Source organism: Sciurus carolinensis, chromosome 9 (genome assembly GCF_902686445.1).
Source record: "Sciurus carolinensis chromosome 9, mSciCar1.2, whole genome shotgun sequence".
NCBI classification, from domain to species: Eukaryota; Metazoa; Chordata; class Mammalia; order Rodentia; family Sciuridae; genus Sciurus; species Sciurus carolinensis.
In genome coordinates this window covers 124,446,797-124,468,760 of record NC_062221.1, presented here as the reverse complement: position 1 = coordinate 124,468,760, position 21,964 = coordinate 124,446,797, and positions in this window count along the sequence as shown.

Below are 21,964 nucleotides of genomic sequence, written 5' to 3'. Positions count from 1 at the left end.
AGCAGTAACAGAAATAAAGGTCATTTCATGACAATGAAGTGGTTAATTTATCAAGATAAGATAACAATGCTAAGCACACAACTAATTGTAGAGTTTCACAAAAGAAGCTGAGTGTTACAATTCCAAGTAGACCCACAATTATAGTTGTAAACTTTATACCCTCCTATAAATCCACTGCTGTCAAATGTACACAGTCTTTTTAGTAAGATAGATCATATTCTGAGTCATAAAATAGTCTCAAAAATTTAAAAAGGATTCAAGTCATATAAAGTATGTCTCTAAGCCATAACAGAATTGTTATTATAGAATGGAATATTAGAATTCAACAGCAGAAAAGCTATACAACACAATCATAAATAATCTACAGGCCAAAAATAAATAAATAAAAAGTAAATTAGAAAGTGTTTTGAACCGAACAAAAATTACAACACAAAAAAATCACACCTACAGAATTCCCACTAAAGCAGACTTTAAAACAAAACTAGAGCACTAAACACTTGCATTAGAAATCAGTAAAGATGAGTGAAGACCTCAAAATGATGACCTTAGCTTCTACCTAGGAAAAGAAGAGCAAATTAAGTTAAAAGTTAATGGACAAATTAAGTTAATGGAAAATAATAAAGATGAGATCAGAAGTAAATGAAATAGCAGAAAATAGAAGAAAAGTTAATGAAAACAAATACTGGTACTTTGAGAATATCAATAAAATTGATAAATCTCTACCTACACTGAACAAGGAAAAAGAATGGGAGACACAAATTACCAATACAAGGAATGAGAGATATGACATTACTACAAATTCTACACATAAAATAATAATAAGGAAATATTGTGAATGATATGCAAGTAAAATAGGTAACAAAAATGAGATTGAATATTTCCTTAAAAGACAAAACTATAAAAACTCATAAAAAAATAGATGACATATATATCCTTACATCTAATACAGAAATTGAATTTTTAGTTAAAACTTTCCTAGAATAAAACTCCAGGCCTGAATGGCTTCATTGGTGAATTTTACTGAACATTTAATGAAGAGGCAACACCAATTCTGCACAAACTCTTCCAGAAAATTGAAGAGGAGGAGCACTTCTTTTTTCATTTTATGAAGTTAGCATTACTATAATACCAACATCTGGCAAATAAAAGATAACTGAAGGCCAATATCCTTCATGAATAGAAACCAAAATTTTAAATAAGAATTTAGCACATTGAATCCAACAATATATAATTATAGAGAATAATGCATCATGTCTGCATTAGTCAGCTTTTTGTCACTGGGACAAATACCTGAGATAAATCAACTTAGAATGAGAAAAAGTTTATTCTGGCTCACAGGTTTGAAGGTTGCAACCCATAGCCATTTGACCCTGCTGCTGTAGGACTGAAGCAGTCTTGGTGGGAGTGCATGCTGGAGGAAATGTGTTCATCTTATGTCAGTCAGGAAGCCAAGAGAGAGAAAGGAAGAGACTGAGGTCCCACTGTCACTTTCAAGGCCATGCCCCAAGAGCTAGTAAGCTTTTCATTACTGTGATGAAAATACCCAAGAAGAACAATGTAGAGGAGGAAAAGTTTATCTTGGTTCAAGGTTTCAGAAGGTTATCCCATGGTAGGCTGACCACTTCACTGGACACAGTGTGGCAGAACATAATGGAAGAAAGGTCTGGAGAAGGGGCACTATACATTCCCGGTATTCAGGAAGCCCAGAAAGAGGAGGAAGGGAAGATTAACCCTTCAGGCATGTCTCCAGTGACCCATCTGTTCTATCCTTGCCCCACTTGCCTATGGTTATCCCCAGTTGGTCCATTCAAACTAGGATGGACTGATTAGGTTACAGCTGTGACAGTTCTATCATTTTACCTCTGAACATTTCCACATTAACAGGAACTTTTGAGGAAAACCTTATATGCAAACCATATATCCCCAATTACCTAACTTCTTTTTCTAGGCCCCACTTCCTAAAGGTTCCACACCTTCCAATAATACCATAGACTGGCAATTAAGACTTTGGCGTATGAACTTTTTGGGTCTTCTAAGATTCAGATCATAATATTCTTCCCCTGTCCCCCAAAGACATATAGTATTTGAACAATGAAAAGTATAATCAGTCCATCCCCAGTCTTAACAGTTTCAGTATTGCTAAAAAGTTTAACTCCAAAGTATCCTCTCAGATTCAAGGCAAACTTTTTTTAACTATGAGATTAAAATAAAATAATAAAAAACTTACACTCCCAACATACAATGGCACAGAGTAAACATTCCCATTCAAAAAAAGAGCATTAGGAATGTATCAAGAAGGAAACAGACCAAAGAAAGACCAAAAGAGCAGGGCAAGCATTAAATCTATAGCTCCATGTTCAGCATCAGGGTACAGAGTGGCATATGAGTTTCAAAGATTTGGCGCAGTTCACATGGCTACTCTCTTGAGCTGGGTTTGCTCACTGCTTGCAGCTTTCCTTAGCAAGCATTCCACATTCCTGACAGCTCTGACTTCCTGGGGTCTCCTTTGGAGCCTTGTCTTCATTCTTAGAGCTTCCATACACATTGTCTAATCAAGGGTTGCTTTCAGGAAATACAACCCTGCCACACACTGTATGCCTTCCCAGGATTTTCATTGAAATCTTGGTGGAAGCCTCCATGACCCCACACTCTTGCCTTCCGCATGCTAACAAAATCAGAATCACATGGATGACACCATAGTCAGCCACCAGGGTGAGCTTTACTGGGACCCACTGGAACCATTACTGTTGTGGCCTCCAAGTGCCTTGATGACGGAATAGAAAGAAAGAAGCTTAGGGAAACAAATTCCCTAGGTGGCCCTGAGTCCCTGTATCAGCACAGTGCCCCAGAGCTCTCTTCTCCAATGAAAAATTTATGCATTTATACCTTTGAACCTGTGATGAGTAGGTTTCTGCTGATTCCAGAGATACCCTCAAGGCATCTTTCTTACTGTACCAATACAAAGTACTTGTCTTCTCTTTAATGGTGCCAACCTGTTTAGCAACCACACACTCCTGGACTAGAATTTTACATATGTTGTTTCCTGACCAAACTGAAAGTTTTTCAAATCTTTTCATTCTCCTTTTTTGCTCCTAATACTCACCATAAATTTGCTTGAAGCATTCAGTAAAACCCATGCCACAGCCTGAATACTGTGCTGCCTTATAATTAATCTTAATCAGTCTGTCATTTTTTTAAATATAGCTTCCCATGATGTCTCAGAGAATGGACAAAATGTAGACATGTTCTTTGACAGAACATAGCACTGTAGCCTCTAGTCAAGTTCTGAATAGAGTCCTTATTCCCATTTGAAATCATGAGAATAACTGTACTGTCCACACTTCTATCAGCATTCTGGATTTCTGAAACACCCCCAGAAGCTCCCATTAAGCCCTGCTTATAGAAATTTATATTTCTCTAATCCATTTCTCCCAACATTTCCAAATAGCTCATACAAACCAATTCCAAAGACTTCTGACTTCAGATATGGTCAGAGCAATGACCCCAATTCTCAGTACCAATTTTCTGGGTTCATCAGTTTTACATTGTTATAATAAATATCTGAGACAAATACATTTGAAAGGAGAAAAATTTCATTTCGACTCATAATTTTGGAAGTTTTAACCCTATTGCTTTGGGCCTGTGCTAAGGCAGTAGATCATGGTGGAAGCATGTGGAAAAGAAAACCTGCTCACTTCATGATGACTGGGAAAGCAAAGAGTCTTAAGAAAAAAAATATGTATTTATCTAAATAATTGTCCCATAAGTTCTTATAACTTGCTTTTTCATTTCTTCTTTTCTTGAGATATTTTTTCAAGTTCTCATTTGATGTCTTCGTTGAGCTAATGGTGGTTCAAAAGTGTGTTATTTTATTTCCACATAGTTGAGAATTTCCCATTTTCATTCTCTTATTCTGGTTTCATTCCCTTGTGCTCAGAGAAGATACTTGGCATGATTTCAGTTGTCTTAAATTTGTTAAGATTAGTTTTGTGATCTTAACATTTGATCTATAGTGGAAAGAGATCCATGTGTCCTGAATAAGTATATGTATTCCTTTGCAGTTTTGTAGAATGTTCTATGTATGTCTGTTAGATTAATTCAGTCTGTATTATTATGTAAGTCCATTATTAATGATTTTTTGTTTAGATGACCTATCCATTATTAAAGTAGGGTTATCAAAGTGCCCTACTATTGCTGTGTTGCTATCAATTTCTCCTTTCATATTAAGCAATATTTTTTTCATATATTTAAGTGCACTGTTTTTAGGTATATATGTGTGTGTGTATATATATATATATGTATATAAGTAAATATACATATATACACTAATACATATATATTTATGTATAAACATGTATAAATATAATATATAAACATAATATATAAATATAATATATAAATATAATATATTTAACATATACATATATATATATTGCTTCTTTTGAATTGTTAAATATCCCATTTGAACTGACCATTTTATCATTATGCAATTACCTTATTTGCCCCTGGAGACAGATTTTAACTTACAGTTGACCTTGTTTTATATAGGTATAGCTATTCCTGCTATCTTTGGTTTTCTGTTTGCATGGAATATATTTTCCTATCCCTTTTCTTTCATCCTGTATGTATCCTTAGATATAAAGTGGCTTTTTCTGTAGACTGCATACAGTGGGAACTTGAATTTGTTAAAACATTCAGTAATTCTGTATCTTTGTATTGGGAAGTTTAGTTTATTTACATTAAAAATAATTATTGATAGAGAAGAATTTACTATTATATATTTGTCATATAGTTCATTTGTCCCTCTTTTTCTCTTTGGATGTTTTCTTTGTAAATTTTTTTAAAAAGAATTTTTATTCCTTTCTACTTTCAGTAATTTCTATATGTATTTTCTTTGTGGTTATTTAAACTACCTTTTGGTCTAGTCTTGTATTACAGTTAAACTATCTTTTATTCTTGTCTACTTAATTTAAACTGATCACAACTTCACTTACATACAAAAGTTCCATTTTTACCTTTTTCTCCACCCACATTATATACTTTTCTGTACCATTTTGCTTTAATCATGTATTAACAACATTCATTAGCAGTTTTGTAAAATACTTTTGTCTTTTATAATAGAAGCAAAAGTGAATCATTGACAACCTTTTATAGCACTGTAGTATTCTTTATTATATAACAGTAGTCTTTTAAGTATTTCCTTTTGCTCTTGAGTTTCCTACTTTCTTATGCTGTCTTCTTATTTTTTAATATCTTTTAATTTTAACTTGAAGGACTCCCTTTAGCATTTTTTGTAAGTCAGAACTAATGGTGATAAACTCCCTCAGCTTTTGTTTGTCTGAGGATGTCTTTATGTCCCTACGTTTTTTGGAGGACAAGTTTGCTGGGTATTTTATTCTTGGTTGGCAGGTTTTTAAATTCTTTCAATACTTTGAAATAATCATTTCATTAATTCTGACCCTTCTATTGAAAATCCTCTGGCAGAAAAATTACCAATTCATTCAGCTCTCAGATGTAAGCTAATTAAATTCCCAATCAGTGAGCAGTAACCAAGAAAATCTTTATGTTAGCTATACAGTCAAACCATTTCCAGTGAGAAACTGGGAGGTGGACTTCTTTGTTTGCTAATAAAATCACTTCTTGATTTTGTGATCCCAGGGGACTCACCAAGGTCAAACCATATCAGTTCCCAGAGTTAGATGGTTTAGAAACCAGTCTCTCAAATGGAAACTGCAAATGTTTGGGTGCTACATGTGTGATCCAAACTCTCAACTGCTAAGAGAGAAGCTAGGTATTAGGATAACACCAACCCCAACCTGTAAGGTGCTGTAGTGGGATAAGGTTTATGGTATGAATGTATCACAGTTTTCTTATCCATTTTGATATTTTCTCAGTGGCATGATATACCGAAGTCTCTTAATTAGTTTCTGGATTTCTCTCAGAGGAAATTGATTTGTGCATAACTGTTTATTTGGTGCATTTGTAGGAGAAGGAAAAGTCAGGCTCCTGCTATTCCATCATTTTTCCAATGTCCTCTGCTCAATATGTTTGAAAACATAAATGAATTGCAATATCTCGGAAAAATAAAAATTGTCAAATATGAATGAATACTTACAGCAGTCTATTGTTTATAAATTATATTCTGCTGTCAGCTAGAACAGTAAGACAAGATGAAGAAATGAAGATTAGATGTGGGCAAATCAACCTCAGGAACATTAGAATTATATACATAGAAAATCTGAGATAAACAGAAATATTATTAGAGGTAAGAATCAGCAAGTTTCCTGAAAATAAGAACCTATGGTAAAATCATGTGTTTTCCTAATAGTTGTTAATCCATATAAAACTTTATTTAAAAGAGAAATGTTTAAATAATTACGATAAATAAAATAAAGCTTCTAGGATCAATTATACAAAAATCTGTTCCATATTGTAAAATTGCATGGAAAATGCTATAAAACTTTATCTAAAATATTTTGGGAACTTTAAAAATCAAATGGAAACATGTAGTCATGGATAAGGTAAATATCATGACGATGTCAATTTAATTATGAATAAACTGAATATAATTATGAAAAATTGAATAGGATTTTAGATGAGGTTAACCAACTGATTTAAAAAATGTATTCAGGAGAAGAATGGGTCATATATATTAAAAGCTATTTGAAAAAATAATAATTTTGACTAGTGGAGGGGTTGTTACTCTGTTGCATATCAAGGCTCATGATGAAAGTATATTATAAATACTATACAATGCTGACAAAGGAATAAGTAAAGAGACCAATTGCACAAAATAGGGATCCTGTTAAAAAACAACAGAACAACATTGTAACTCAATATAAGCCAGAAGTAGTATTGAATGTACAAATAAGGAAGAAATGATGGAACCTATCTGTAATGGTGCCAGGAAAGATGATTATTCCAGTGGAACAAAACAAATCTCTGAGACACTTTACACAAATGCATGAGTGTGCACACACACACACACACACACACACACACACATACTCCTTCAAATTTGTTAAGACATAAAGTGATACAGGAAGATATGAAACATTTTTTTTAAATATATAAAAATTGCATACTTGAAAGTAAGGTGTGGGTGAGTTTTTATTTCAAAAGGAAATAAATTATAAACCATAAAGGGAGAACTTAAACTGCATCAAAATGAAGAACTTCAATATATCAAACAGTATCATTTAAAAAAGTTAATTTGCAAGCACTGGGCATGAAAATGATATCTGCAGTGCATTTAATTGATAAAAGTGTTTGAATATAGAATAAGAACCATAACAGCATTCCAATAGAAGTACAGATAATGGATGTCAAAGGCAATTCTAAATAGTGCAATCATAAAATGTGCATGTGAAAACATGCTCCATCTCCTATAAGAAATACTTATTTCAATTCAATTACTATAAGAATTTAAGAACTCTTATTTGATCCCTAATTCAAATATGAGATACTCTTATACTTCTTTGAGTAAAAAGATAACATTTAACCTGATCAGATAAGTCAAATTTAGAAGAAAAAAAAATCTGTCCATCAGTTTTTTTTTTTTTTTTTCTAAAACTGTGAAGTAATTCTTATACTCTGTTGGTGGGAGTGCCAATAGCTTTAGCTAATCTAAAAAGTAATTTGACAATGTCTTTATTGTTGAACATTTGTTTATTCCTTACCTTATGATCAAGCTATTCTACTTCCAGGTATATGACCTAGAAGACTGAACACAAACAAGATTACAAGATTGCTCATTGCATCCTTGTATTCAGCAGACAAAAATAAATAAAAATTAATATTTCACCAATAAAGAATAAAGAAATTGGGATATGTTCAAAAAATGAAGTAATATAAAATAGCAGTGGAAAAAATGAACTAAAGCCTTCCATATCAATATGAATAATTGTCAAAATGCAATTCTGTTCTCATAAAGTTAAAAATGACCCTTAGAGGTTTCAAGATGGCAGACTAGAGGGCGGCTGCATTTCATGTTGCTCCAGGACGCAGGATTCAAAAGAGGAGATAGTGAAAGACTTGGGACCAACTCAAAGCCCCCGGGTGAGTCTCTCCCGTTGGGGAGGCGTCCCAGATGGGGCGGTAGCCCTGGAACGCAGGGAACTTTGTGAAGTAGAGTTGCCTGGCGAGACGCCCCTCCCCCACAGGAGCGGTAAACACGGACAACTGGGATCATCGTAGAGGAGGCAGCTCAGCACAGCGCTTGGACTCGGAGCAACCACTGGGGCTCCGGGCGGCTGCCTGAGGAGGAGCTGCGTGGCGAGCTATTTGGACTCAGAATGACCGCTTCTGAACACCGAGGGGGCTGCCCGGAGGAAAAGGAGGAAGGTGGTGGGTCGCTTAGTCTAGGAGTGACTACATCAGAACTACAGGCAGTTGCCAGAGGAGGAGCTGCGTGGCGAGCTGTTTGGACTCAGAACGACCACTTCTGAACACCGGGGGGCTGCCCGGAGGAAGAGGAGAAGCGTGGCGGGTCGCTTGGTCTAGGAGTGACTGCATCAGAGCCACAGGAGGTTGCCAGAGGAGGAGGCGAGTGGTGAGTTGTTTGGACTCAAGCGACACTCCTGAACACCCGGGGGGCTTCCCCAAGGAGGAGGAGGAACAGGGTGGGTCACTTGGACTCGGAGTGACTGCCTAGGGCTACGGGCGGTTGGCGGGAAGAGGAGATGCGAAGTGAGTTGCTTGGACTCCTAGTGACTGAGTCAGAAACCGGGCGGCTGTCCGGAGGAGGAGGTGTGTGGTGGGTCTCTGGGTCTCAGAGCTATTGTATGGGGCTCCAGGTGGCGGCTCAGAGAAGGGGCTGCATAGCCAGGCGATTAGGTGCAGAGCAAGGTCCTAGGACCGGCTTCTTACTGGAAGAGCCACACAGAGACACACCTAGGGGCAGAGCGAAGATTCCAGGACTGCAGGCAGATTCTCTGAGGAGAGGCAACCTAAGGAGACTCGTCTGTGAAGGGTGAGGATCCCAGGCCCAGGAGGTAGGTCTGGGCCCCTGGGAACGTTGCAGAGGAAGACAGCCCAGACCAGGCGGTAGGTGTAGATTGAGGGGAACCTCTAGGAGGGGAACTGACCAGCGAGACCTCCCCACTGGGTGAGGCTTCCCTGCTGGGTGAGGTTTTCCCACAAGGACGGTAAAAGCAGAGACACAGGAACAAACAGGCCTTGCCTCAGCCTGCAGCCTAGTTCCCCTTGGATGACAATTGGTCAACAAGTGGAGGCACCTCTGCCCACTAGCAGGGAATATACCCCACCTGAGGGTCACCATCCCTAGAGAGGCAGCTTCTTTGTGGAGCACCGCATTATCAACTTCCTCCAAGACTGCAGGTACTGAAGGATAAGAGGGGATATACTAGCAATCTTCAGGGACATTATAAGTCAATAGAGGAAGTCTGCAATATCTTAATGACCTACTGATTCCTGAACAATATGAGAAAACAAGGGAAGAAAATGCCCCAAACAAATCTAGATGTTACATCAATAAAATCCAACGACAGCATGGCAGAAGAAACATCAGAAAGGGAGTTCAGAATGTACATAATTAAAATGATTAGGGAAGCAAACGATGAGATGAAAGAGCAAATGCAGGCATTGAATGATAGCACCAATCGACAGTTAAAAGAGCAAATACAGGAAGCAAAAGATCATTTCAATAAAGAGTTAGAGATATTGAAAAAAAAAACAAACAGAAATCCTTGAAATGAAGGAAACAATAAACCAAATTAAGAACTCCATAGAAAGTACAACCAATAGGATAGAACACCTGGAAGACAGAACCTCAGATATTGAAGACAAAATATCTAACCTTGAAAACAAAGTTGACCAAACAGAGAAGATGGTAAGAAATCATGAACAGAATCTCCAAGAACTATGGGATATCATGAAAAGGACAAATTTGAGAATTATTGGGATTGAGGAAGGCTTAGAGAAATAAACCAAAGGAATGAACAATCTATTCAATGAAATAATATCAGAAAATTTCCCAAATCTGAAGAATGAAATGGAAAATCAAGTTCAAGAGGCTTATAGGACTCCAAATACACAAAATTACAACAGACCCACACCAAGGCACATTATAATGAAAATACCGAACATACAAAATAAAGACAGAATTTTAAAGGCTGTGAGAGAAAAGAACCGAATGACATTCAGGGGGAAACCAATACGGATATCAGCAGATTTTTCAATCCAGACCCTAAAAGCTTTCTAGGAAACAACATTTTTCAAGCTCTGAAAGAAAATGGATGCCAACCAAGAATCCTATACCCAGCAAAACTTACCTTCAAATTTGAAGATGAAATAAAATCATTCCATGATAAACAAAAGCTAAAAGAATTTACAAAAAGAAAGCCAGCATTACAGAACATTTTCAGCAAAATATTCCATAAGGACGAGATAAAACACAAAGAAGCAAACCAGCAAAGGGAGAAATTACCCTAAAGGAACTGTCAAATAAAGGAGGAACCAAGTTGTGTCAAAAAAATAAATAAATAAATAAAATTTAAAAAATGAACCAAATGAACGGGAATACAAATCATATCTCAATAATAACCCTGAATGTTAATGGCCTGAATTCATCAATCAAAAGACATAGACTGGCAGAATGGATTAAAAAGAAAGATCCAACAATATGTTGCCTGCAAGAGACTCACCTCATAGAAAGAGATACCCATAGACTAAAGTGAAAGGATGGGGAAAAACATACCATGCACATGGACTCAGCAAAAAAGCTGGGGTATCCATCCTCATTTCAGATAATGTGGACTTCAAGTCAAAGTTAGTCAGAAGGGATAAAGAAGGACATTTCATACTGCTTATGGGAAGCATAAATCAGCAAGATATAACAATCATAAACATTTATTCCCCAAACAGTGGCTCATCCATATATGTCAAACAAATCCTTCTCAATTTTAGAAACCAAATAAACCGTAACACAATAATACTAGGTGATTTTAACACGCCTTTCTCACCACTGGACAGATCTTCCAAAACAAAATTGAACAAAGAAACCATAGATCTCAATAACACAATCAACAATTTAGACTTAACAGACATTTATAGAATATACCATCCAACCAAGAGCGAATACACTTTCTTCTCAGCAGCACATGGATCCTTCTCTAAAATAGACCATATATTATGCCACAAAGCTAATGTCAGCAAATACAAGAAGATAGAGACACTACCTTGTATTCTATCAGATCATAATGGATTGAAATTAGAAATAAATGAAAGAGTAAAAAACAGAAACTACTCCAACATCTGGAGATTACACAATATGCTATTATATGATGAATGGATAACAGAAGATATTAGGAAGGAAATTTAAAAATTCTTAGAGGTAAATGAGAACAAAGAAACATCATATCAAAGTCTCTGGGACACAATGAAAGCAGTACTTAGAGGAAAATTTATTTCATTGAGCGCATTTAATAAAAGAAGTAAAACTCAACAAATAAATGACCTAACACTACAGCTCAAAGCCCTAGAAAAAGAAGAACAGACCAACACCAAAAGTAGTAGAAGACAGGAAATAGTTAAACTGAGAGCTGAAATCAACGAAATTGAAACAAAGAAACAATACAAAAAATTGACAAAATAAATACTTGGTTCTTCGAAAAAATAAACAAAATTGATAAACCTTTAGCCACACTAACAAAGAGAAGACGAGAGAAAACCCAAATTACTAAAATTCAGAATGAACAAGGAAATATCACAACAGACACGACTGAAATACAAAACATAATTATAAGTTATTTTGAAAATCTATACTCCAACAAAATAGAAAATTTCGAAGACATGAACAGGTTTCTAGAGACATATGAATTGCCTAAACTGAACGAGGAAAACATACACAATTTAAATAGACCAATTTCAAGTAATGAAATAGATGAAGTCATCAAAAGCCTACCAACAAAAAGTCCAGGATCAGATGGGTTTTCAGCCAAGTTCTACAAAACCTTTAAAGAAGAGCTCATTCCAATACTTCTCAAAGTATTCCATAAAATAGAAGAGGAGGGAACCCTCCCAAACTCGTTTTATGAAGCCAATATCACCCTGATACCTAAACCAGACAGAGACACATTGAGGAAAGAAAATTTCAGACCAATATACTTAATGAACATCGACGCAAAAATTCTCAACAAACTTTTAGCAAATTGCATACAAAAACATATTAAAAAGATAGTGCACCATGATCAAGTGGGTTTCATCCCAGGGATGCAAGGTTGGTTCAACATCAGGAAATCAATAAATGTAATTCACCATATCAGTAGACTTAAAGTCAAGAATCATATGATTATTTCAATAGATGCAGAAAAAGCATTTGATAAAACACAGCACCCCTTCATGCTCAAAACACTAGAAAAAATAGGGATAGTGGGAACATTCCTTAACATTGTAAAGGCCATCTATGCTAAGCCCATGGCTAATATCATTCTTAATGGTGAAAAACTGAAAGCATTCCCCCTTAAAACTGGAACAAGGCAGGGATGCCCTCTTTCACCACTTCTTTTCAATATTGTCCTTGAAACTCTAGCCAGAGCAATTAGACAGACCAAAGAAATTAAAGGGATACGAATAGGAAAAGAAGAACTCAAACTATCCCTATTTGCTGATGATATGATGGTATACTTAGAGGAACCAGGAAATTCCACCAGAAAACTTTTAGATCTCATAAGTGAATTCAGTAAAGTAGCGGGATATAAGATCAATGCACATAAATCTAAGGCATTTTTATACATAAGTGATGAATCTTCAGAAAGAGAAATTAGGAAAACTACCCCATTCACAATAGCATCGTAAAAAATGAAATACTTGGGAATCAATCTCACAAAAGAGGTGAAAGATCTCTACAGTGAGAACTACAGAACACTAAAGAAAGAAATTCAAGAAAACCTCAGAAGATGGAAAGATCTCCCATGTTCTTGGATAGGCAGAATTAATATTGTCAAAATGGCCATACTACCAAAAGTGCTATACAGATTCAATGCAATTCCAATTAAAATCCCAGTGATGTACCTTACAGAAATAAAGCAAGAAATTATGAAATTCATCTGGAAGAATAAAAAACCCAGAATAGCTAAAGCAATCCTTGGCAGAAAGAGTGAAGCAGGGGGTATCACAATACCAGATCTTCAACTCTACTACAAAGCAATAGTAACAAAAACGGCATGGCATTGGTACCAAAATAGACAGGTGGGTCAATGGTACAGAATAGAGGACACGGACACAAACCCAAATAAATACAATTTTCTCATACTAGACAAAGGGGCCAAAAATATGCAATGGACAAAAGATAGCCTCTTCAACAAATGGTGCTGGGACCATTGGAAATCCATATGCAACAGAATGAAACTAAACCCATATCTCTCACCATGCACGAAACTAAACTCAAAATGGATTAAGGACCTCGGAATCAGACCAGAGACCGTGCATCTTATAGAAGAAAAAGTAGGTCCAGAGCTTCAACATGTCGGCTTAGGACCAGACTTCCTCAACAGGACTCCCATAGCACAAGAAATAAAAGCAAGAATCAATAACTGGGATAGATTCAAACTAAAAAGCTTTCTCTCAGCAAAGGAAACTATCAGCAATGCAAAGAAAGAGCCTACAGAGTGGCAGAAAATCTTTGCCAATCATACTTCAGATAGAGCACTAATCTCCAGAATCTATAAAGAACTCAAAAAACTCTACACCAAGAATGCAAATAATCCAATCGACAAATGGGCTAAGTAAATGAATAGACACTTCACAGAAGAAGAGCTACAAGCAATCAACAAACATATGGAAAAATGTTCAACATCTCTAGTAATAAGAGAAATGCAAATCAAAACCACCCTAAGATTCCATCTCACCCCAATTAGAATGGCAATTATCAAGAATACAAGCAACACCAGGTGTTGGCGAGGATGTGGGGAAAAAGGTACACTCATACATTGCTGGTGGGGCTGCAAATTAGTGCAGCCACTCTGGAAATCAGTGTGGAGACTCCTTAGAAAACTTGGAATGGAACCACCATTTGACCCAGCTATCCCACTCCTTGGCCTATACCCAAAGGACTTAAAATCAGCATACTACAGAGATACAGCCACATCAATGTTCATAGCTGCTCAGTTCACAATAGCCAGATTGTGGAACCAACCTAGATGTCCTTCAATTGATGAACGGATAAAGAAACTGTGGTATATATATACAATGGAATATTACTCAGCCATAAAGAATGATAAAATTATGGCATTTGCAGGCAAATGGATGAAATTGGAGAATATCATGCTAAGTGAGATAAGCCAATCTCAAAAAAAAAAGGACGAATGATATCGCTAATAAGTAGATGATGACACATAATGGTGGGTGGGAGGGGTTAGTGTTAGGGTTAGAGTTTGGGTTAGGGAGGGGGGCAAGAATGGAGGAAGGAAGGACTGTATAGAGGGAAAAGAGGGTTGGGAGGGGTGGGGGGGAAGGGAAAAAATAACAAAATGAATCAAACAGCATTATTCTATGTAAATTTATGATTACACAAATGGTATGCCTTTACGCCATGTACAAACAGAGAAACAACATGTATCCCATTTGTTTACAATAAAATAATAAAAAAATAAAATTAAATTAAAAAATAAATAAAAGTGATCCTTGCAAAGTTAGTGCTTTGTGAGATAAAGCATCTTGATTCTATGCTATCACTGCAGAATAGAATGACCAAATGGGCAGAACTAATCGAATTTATTGGGCTAGTAACTTCCTTGTGATTGAGGCAGAAAGAAAATTTTCACATGCATACATTCTACTTTTCAACTTTATTTTGAGGTAAAAATTTGAAATCTGCAAGCATAGAAGATTATCAAAATTTGGCATTTGGTTGAATTTTACTGCTAATATTTTAACAGTGACCTGAATTACTTCCATATCATTAGTATTCTGTTTGTTTCTGTAATGATTTCTGCATGATGTTATATGCAGTAGCACAATTGTGTAGACTCTACATACACATACATACATACATATAAGAAAAACACATTATAGTAGAAGTCCGTAATTTCAATAGGTGAGTCCATGATTACTTTGTAAATGTTTTTCAAAAGTGTGCCATATAAAATAATGATCATACATCATCCTAGTGATAGACATTAAGAAATTAAAATATTTATTTAAGACAGAGCAAGATAATTGGTGCAGTATCTCTTTTCCTAAGATTTCCAAGTTCCAAAATTGTCAGAGACATTTTTAGTCTGAGACTTTAATAAGCATAAAAGGTTCTTTATCCAAGGTCATTACATCAAACTTCAACAGGAGAATAAATAATCATGTAGGAGTTATTTAATTGACCATGGAAGCACATGCCAATTTAGCTTGGCATTTTGCATGATTCCTGTTGAACACTTTTTAACATATTATAGAGATACTTGGGAGCTCACCTTTGAAGCGAGGTATTTATTTAGGTAAATAAATTAAAAAGAACCACCATGACAACACACACACACACACACACACACACCTTTCCTAGAAGATGTCTACCATATTCCAAAGCTTAAGCACACACACCAAGGTCTTATTTTTCTCTCTAGGCTAATTCTGTTTTTAAGGTGTACACAGATAATGTTACAGTTTAAGAAACTCCATATCCATATGTTCCCATTTGCATTTCGTATTGGTTCACGTATGCCATTTTTACAAAAAAAAAAAAAAGAGGTACTACAAGATATCTGTCGTCTTAATAAAAAAATTAATGTTACCAAGTGAAAAAAAAAACTTAAGCACAAAATTCTCTTACCCTATTTTAAGTCATAATAGCAAGATTTTATCTCTGTGAATATTCCAACGTGTCCCTTGTTTAGGTATATGATATCAACCACTTTTCTCCTCTCAGCTCTAAAATGGTAGAAAGATGATGATCTCTCTTAAGTTCATGGTTGGCATAAAAGTTTAACATCTGTGTGCAGCATTGAGCAGAATTGTAAGCAGTAATATACACCAAAAATATGGGAGTCTTTCTTATTAGGGCTTGCACAAAGCACTAATTAGTGATGACAATTATTAAACATTTTTCCTTCTCTTAAACCCAGTTTATTTTAATAATAATTACTCAATTCTATGTATTAGGCAGTATGTATGATAGGTGAATAAGAAATTATCTGGGCCCTCAATAAATTCAGTGTCCAGTAGGAAAGAAATACACAAACATAATTGCAATGTAATAGAATTAATAAGCTATAGGATTTCCCAAGAGTAGGAAAAGTAAATCCAACAAAATGATAAATGGATGATTTAAGAAAGAAGGTGATAGCTAACTTGAGTACTCAAAGATGAATTAGAACTAACCAGATTTTTTTTTTTTAAATGAAAGGGACCTTTCAGTCAGGAAGAACAGACAAAGGAGACGTGCCTGAGAATATAAATTCTTTAGTTGGATAACAACTTCGAGGAGTAAAATGTCAAGCCCGGATTAAGAAAAAGAAACTCTCGAGATGGGCAAGGACCTGGTGATAGGGACCTTAAATAAATGGGCAGAAAACGAGCATCCTTAGATGGATTATTTTTAAAGGTCAGATTTATTTTGGATAGCTATTTTCTGGTTGGTGGATGATATCAAAAAGGTCAAGTCTAGAAAATGGGAGACCAATTAAGGAGCTTTTATAAACGTGCAGGCAAGAGACAATGAGAGTCTCAAGGAGGAGGGACAGTGAGTAAGGGCAAGATTCCAGAAATATTTGAGGAGCTATACATTTGGGAAGCCTTGATTGTGTAGATTAAGAGAAAAGAATAAAGATAAAAATGACTCTCAGGTTTCATGCTGGGGTGGCTGGGTGGGTGAAGATTTCCTAAGCACAGGTCCAGAGTAGAAATGGGACAGAAAGAGAGAGAGACTGAAAAAGACCTGGGTGAAAAAAGATGAGTTAAGCCATGGGAGAATCAACAGCAGATTTTCAGATTGTCAACATATAATTCAGTAAATATTAGAAGAACAGACACAGTAACTAGAAAGACATTCCAGAGTTTACAAAGAAAGGGGTCCGAACAGAGCTCTGGGGAAAAACTTATGAGAAGAAACAGGACACGGAAGTGGATGAAGCAAAAACAGAAAAGAGAAGCAGAGAGTCCCTCTTCTAAATCTAACAGAAGAGGATTTTAATCAACTAGTACCCTTGCATTTAATGAAATGTCATCTAAAACCATACATATTTGCCCCCATTTTTTTTCATAAAGGATTTCCAGAGGTCATTTTGATTTCTCAGAAGATCAGCTGTACTCTTCTGTCCTCTGATGTCCAGTTCGCAGAGTGTATTCAGTACCACATTTTTTAAAAGGATATTTTCTGTACTCCTAACATAGTTTGTTTTAACTACTTTTGAATTTCTTACTGAAATAAAATTTAAGTGAGATTCTCTTCCAGTTAATACCCACCTGTCCAGCCCTTAATGTGGTCCCACATGGCAAACAAGTTCATTCTATGAATAAAGAAATAACTTAAAAGTTTAATGCATACACTCAACTGAATCAGAAACAGACATTTTTAAAGGTCTTTTCAAAAATAGGATGGGAAGAATTCACCAAATCTTTAGCAGGTGTCTCATGGTTGTCAACAAAATTTAAGTGCCTTCCTTTTGTGGTATGTGGTATGTATCTTGGGGACAAAAGGATGTAAAACACAGCTCCTGCTCCAATGTCCCATAGTCTGGGAAAAGCATACATAAGGAAGTAAATTATTACTAGAATGTGCCACCATTCTTAAAAGCTTATATGAGGTGTTATGAGAGCTCAGGTATTATGGGCTGATTTGAAAATTAGCCTAACTAATTCCATCTTGTTCAGACACCTCATGGTGTGAAGTTGGCCCCCTTCCACATAAACCCACTCCACAGAAGCTAACACCTCCACTTCCACCTACTTGCACCCTGACCTCAATAGCCTTGCTCTATGGGACTAATGTGCTATGGGACTAAACTGTTACTCTGAGAACATAATTTCTGAGAAAATGTAACTTGGCACTTTTCCACTTTATTAAGTATATCTTGTGATTTATGATTGTCTCTCCTGCCTCCCACTCCTTCTCTGTGGTTTTATAAACTGGTTCCTTATAAGTTGGGTGCTACTCCCAATTGAGGTCAAATTTCGCCCAGCCAGCAAATAAAATTTTTATCTTCACCTTCAAATGACCCAGAGAATTATTTGGAAATTTGGGGATAGCACTTTAACATTTTGGAGGCCCCAGCGAGATACCTTCTGGAGTCCAGATTTGGCTCTCAGCCACCCGGGACTCCCACCCCACAAACACAGAGAGGGGCTCCCTCCTCTCTGATTGTGGGAACTCTTTGCTTTGCCAGGGTTTGGATCCAATGTGGTGACCCATTGGAGCCCTGCCGCGAAGAAGGATAAAAGAAGCTACACGTGCTTAAAGGTACCTCATTTGTTCTCTCCATTTGGATGAATGTGAAACCTAAAGGTGTATCAGCAAGATTGATTGTAAAGCCTCAAGGTGTATCATCTAGATTGATGGTAAACCCTCTGTGGTGTTTCCTCTAGAATGAATGTAAAATGCAGAGGTGTGTCAACTAGGTTGACTGTAAATCCTTAGAGGTGTTTCAGCTAGATTGATCCTAAATTCTTATAGGTATTTCAATTAGCTGACAGGACACCCGGTTTGGCCCAGATCCTCAGATAAACAGGTCAAAAGGGTGGTCTGAGACTGGGAAGAGAGGAGAGAGTTCCTTTTTCCGTGGATAATTGTCTTTTGTTGATCATGTGTGTCTGTCTACTTGTCTCTAACACAAGCACCTTCACTGTTGCCCCAGTGAGAAAATATTCTTCTCTCCCTGACAGATCAGACCTGCCAGTGACTCACTGTCTCGCTGCCCCCAGATCCACAAACTCACTGATTAGATTTTTGTCTGTCAGTTTCCTCCTATTTCTGCCTGTTGTTCTAACCCTTAGCCTCATCATCTGGGATGATGGGATCTAACCAAGCTCATCATCTGACCCTCTGAGATGTATGTTAACAAATTTCTCATCGGGTTTCCATATTGATTATGGGATGCCTTTAATGCCTCCAAACCCTAATTAGCATGACCCATGTTCAGTGTGGGATAGCCAAGCAGGGGATCTGTGGACCCCCAAATTGTCCAGAAGGTCTGAAATATGGTATCTGGTAGTCCTGGCCACCCTCACTGTTCCCATATAGAGAACAAAGACTGAATTTAATTTTGAACCCTCCAAAATGGTTGCAAAAGTGGATTAAGGAGGCAACTCAGTCAGTAAAGATTCTGACCCTGGAGGGTAATGAAGGTCCTCAAAGTTATCAAAAAAATTTTTAAAGTTCTAAATATAAAATATATTTAGTAAAAAAGAAAAATGGACTAGTCGGTCGCAGTCGCAGAGCAAGCTGGTGAGTGAGTCAGGCCACCTGCCTTGCGGAGCTAGACAGCGGGCAGCCAACCTGCCCAGCCACTAGGCCAAGGACAGACGCCATCACTGAGCAACCCCGCCTGACCCCTGCACCAGGACGGCGCCATCACTGGTCAGTCGCAGTCGTGGAGCGAACTGGCGGGTGAGTCAGGCCGCCTGCACTGTGGAGCTAGCCAGAGGCTACTTTATAGGCTGGTACAGGCAATTCGAATTATTCCTGAGGGCATGGCCATCATCATTGGAAGGGCGGCTCCCTTCCTGAGACACCTACAGGAGGCTAGAGGACCTTTGACAAGACCCAGGAATCAAGAAAAGGAGGTATCAAGAGACTCGGGACCAACTCAGAGCCACCGGGTGAGTCTCTCCCAATGGGCGGGCTCCCCGGATGTGGCAGTAGTCCCAAAATGCAGGGAACTTCGTGGAGTAGAGTGGCCCAGTGAGACTCCCATGCTTGAGCCGAGAACCCAGTCAACCAGTAGTATTTCAGAGGAGGGCCCCACAGCGAGAGGCGTCAATGCAGAGTGAGGGTCTGAGGCCCAGGTGGTAGCTCCAGTCCCCAGAGAACATAGCAGAGGAGGGCTGCTCAGAGAAGAAGTCCCTCACAGGGACAGGATCCCCAGACCAGGCGGAGGTCAAGACCCCTGGAAACATCACTGAGGAAGTCTTCCCAGTCCAGGTGGTAGTTCTGGACCAAAGGGAGCTGCTCAAAGGAGAGCTGCCCAGTGAAACTTCCCCAGGGTGTAAGTCTTCCCTGCTGGGTGAGGCTTTCCCACCAGGGCAGTAGAACTAGAGACACAGGCCCAGATCAGATGTGCCTCAGTCTGCAGTCTAGTCCCCCTTTGGCTGACCATCAGTCAACAAGTGGAGGCACCTCTGCCCACTGACAGGGAATATATACCACCTGAAGGCCACCACCCCTAGAGGGGCAGCTTCCTAGTGGAGCACCACATTATCAAATTCCTCCAAGACTTCAGGCTACTGAACACTAAGAGGTGAGTTATTGGAAATCTACAGAGACAATATTAGTCAATAGAGGAAATCTGCAATATCCCAGAGTTTCACTACTAGAGGGGTAGATACCTGATCAATATGAGAAAACAAGGGAAGAAAATGTCCCAAACAAACAATGGTATAGATGGTATAGCAATAAAATCCAAATATGGCATGGCAGAAGAAATGTCAGAAACAGAGTTCAGAATGTACATAATTAAAACAATCAGAGAAGCAAACAAGGAGATGAAAGAGAAAATGCAGACATTGAATGATCACACCAATTGACAGTTAAAAGAGCAATACAGGAAGCAAAAGATCATTTCAATAAAGATAGGGAAAAAAAAACCAGAAATCCTTGAAATGAAGGAAAGAATAAACCAAATTAAAAACTCCATAGAAAGCATAACCAATAGGATAGAACACCTGGAAGACAGAACCTCAGACATTGAAGACAAAATATTTAACCTTGAAAACAAAGTTGACCAAACAGAGAAGATGGTAAGAAATCATGAACAGAATCTCCAAGAACTATGGGATATCATGAAAAGGTCAAATTTGAGAATTATTGGGATTGAGGAAGGCTTAGAGAAATAAACCAAAGGAATGAACAATCTATTCAATGAAATAATATCAGAAAATTTCCCAAATCTGAAGAATGAAATGGAAAATCAAGTTCGAGAGGCTTATAGGACTCCAAATACACAAAATTACAACAGACCCACAACAAGGCACATTATAATGAAAATACCTAACATACAAAATAAAGACAGAATTTTAAAGGCCACGAGAGAAAATAATCAAATTATATTCAGGGGGAAAACAATACGGATATAAGCAGATTTTTCAATCCAGACCCTAAAAACTAGAAGGGCCTGGAACAACATTTTTCAAGCTCTGAAAGAAAATGGATGCCAACCAAGAATCTTATATCCAGCAAAACTTACCTTCAAAATTGACAATGAAATAAATCCTTCCATGATAAACAAAAGCTAAAAGAATTTACAAAAGGAAAGCCAGCATTACAGAACATTCTCAGCAAAATATTCCATGAGTAAGACATGAAAAACAACAATGTAAATCAGCAACAGGAGGAACTACCCTAAAGGAACAACCAAATAAAGAGAAACTAAGACGTGTCAAAAAGAAAAGAATGAGTCAAATGATCAGGAATACAAATCATATCTTAATAATAACCCTGAGTGTTAATGGCCTGAGCTCATCAATCAAAAGACATAGACTGGCAGATTGTATTAAAAAGAAAGACCCAACAATGTGCTGCCATCAAGAGACTAATCTCATAGAAAAAGATACCCACAGACTAAAGGGGAAAGAATGGGAAAAAACCTACCATGCACCTGGACTCAGCAAAAAAGCAGGAGTATTCATCCTCATGTCAGATAAAGTGGACTTCAAGCCAAATTAGTCAGAAGGGATAAAGAAGGACATTTCATACTGCTTAAGGGAAACATAAATCAGGAAGGCATAACAATCATAAATATTTATGCACCAAACAATAGCTCATCCATGTACGTCAAACAAATCCTTTTAATTCCAGAAACCA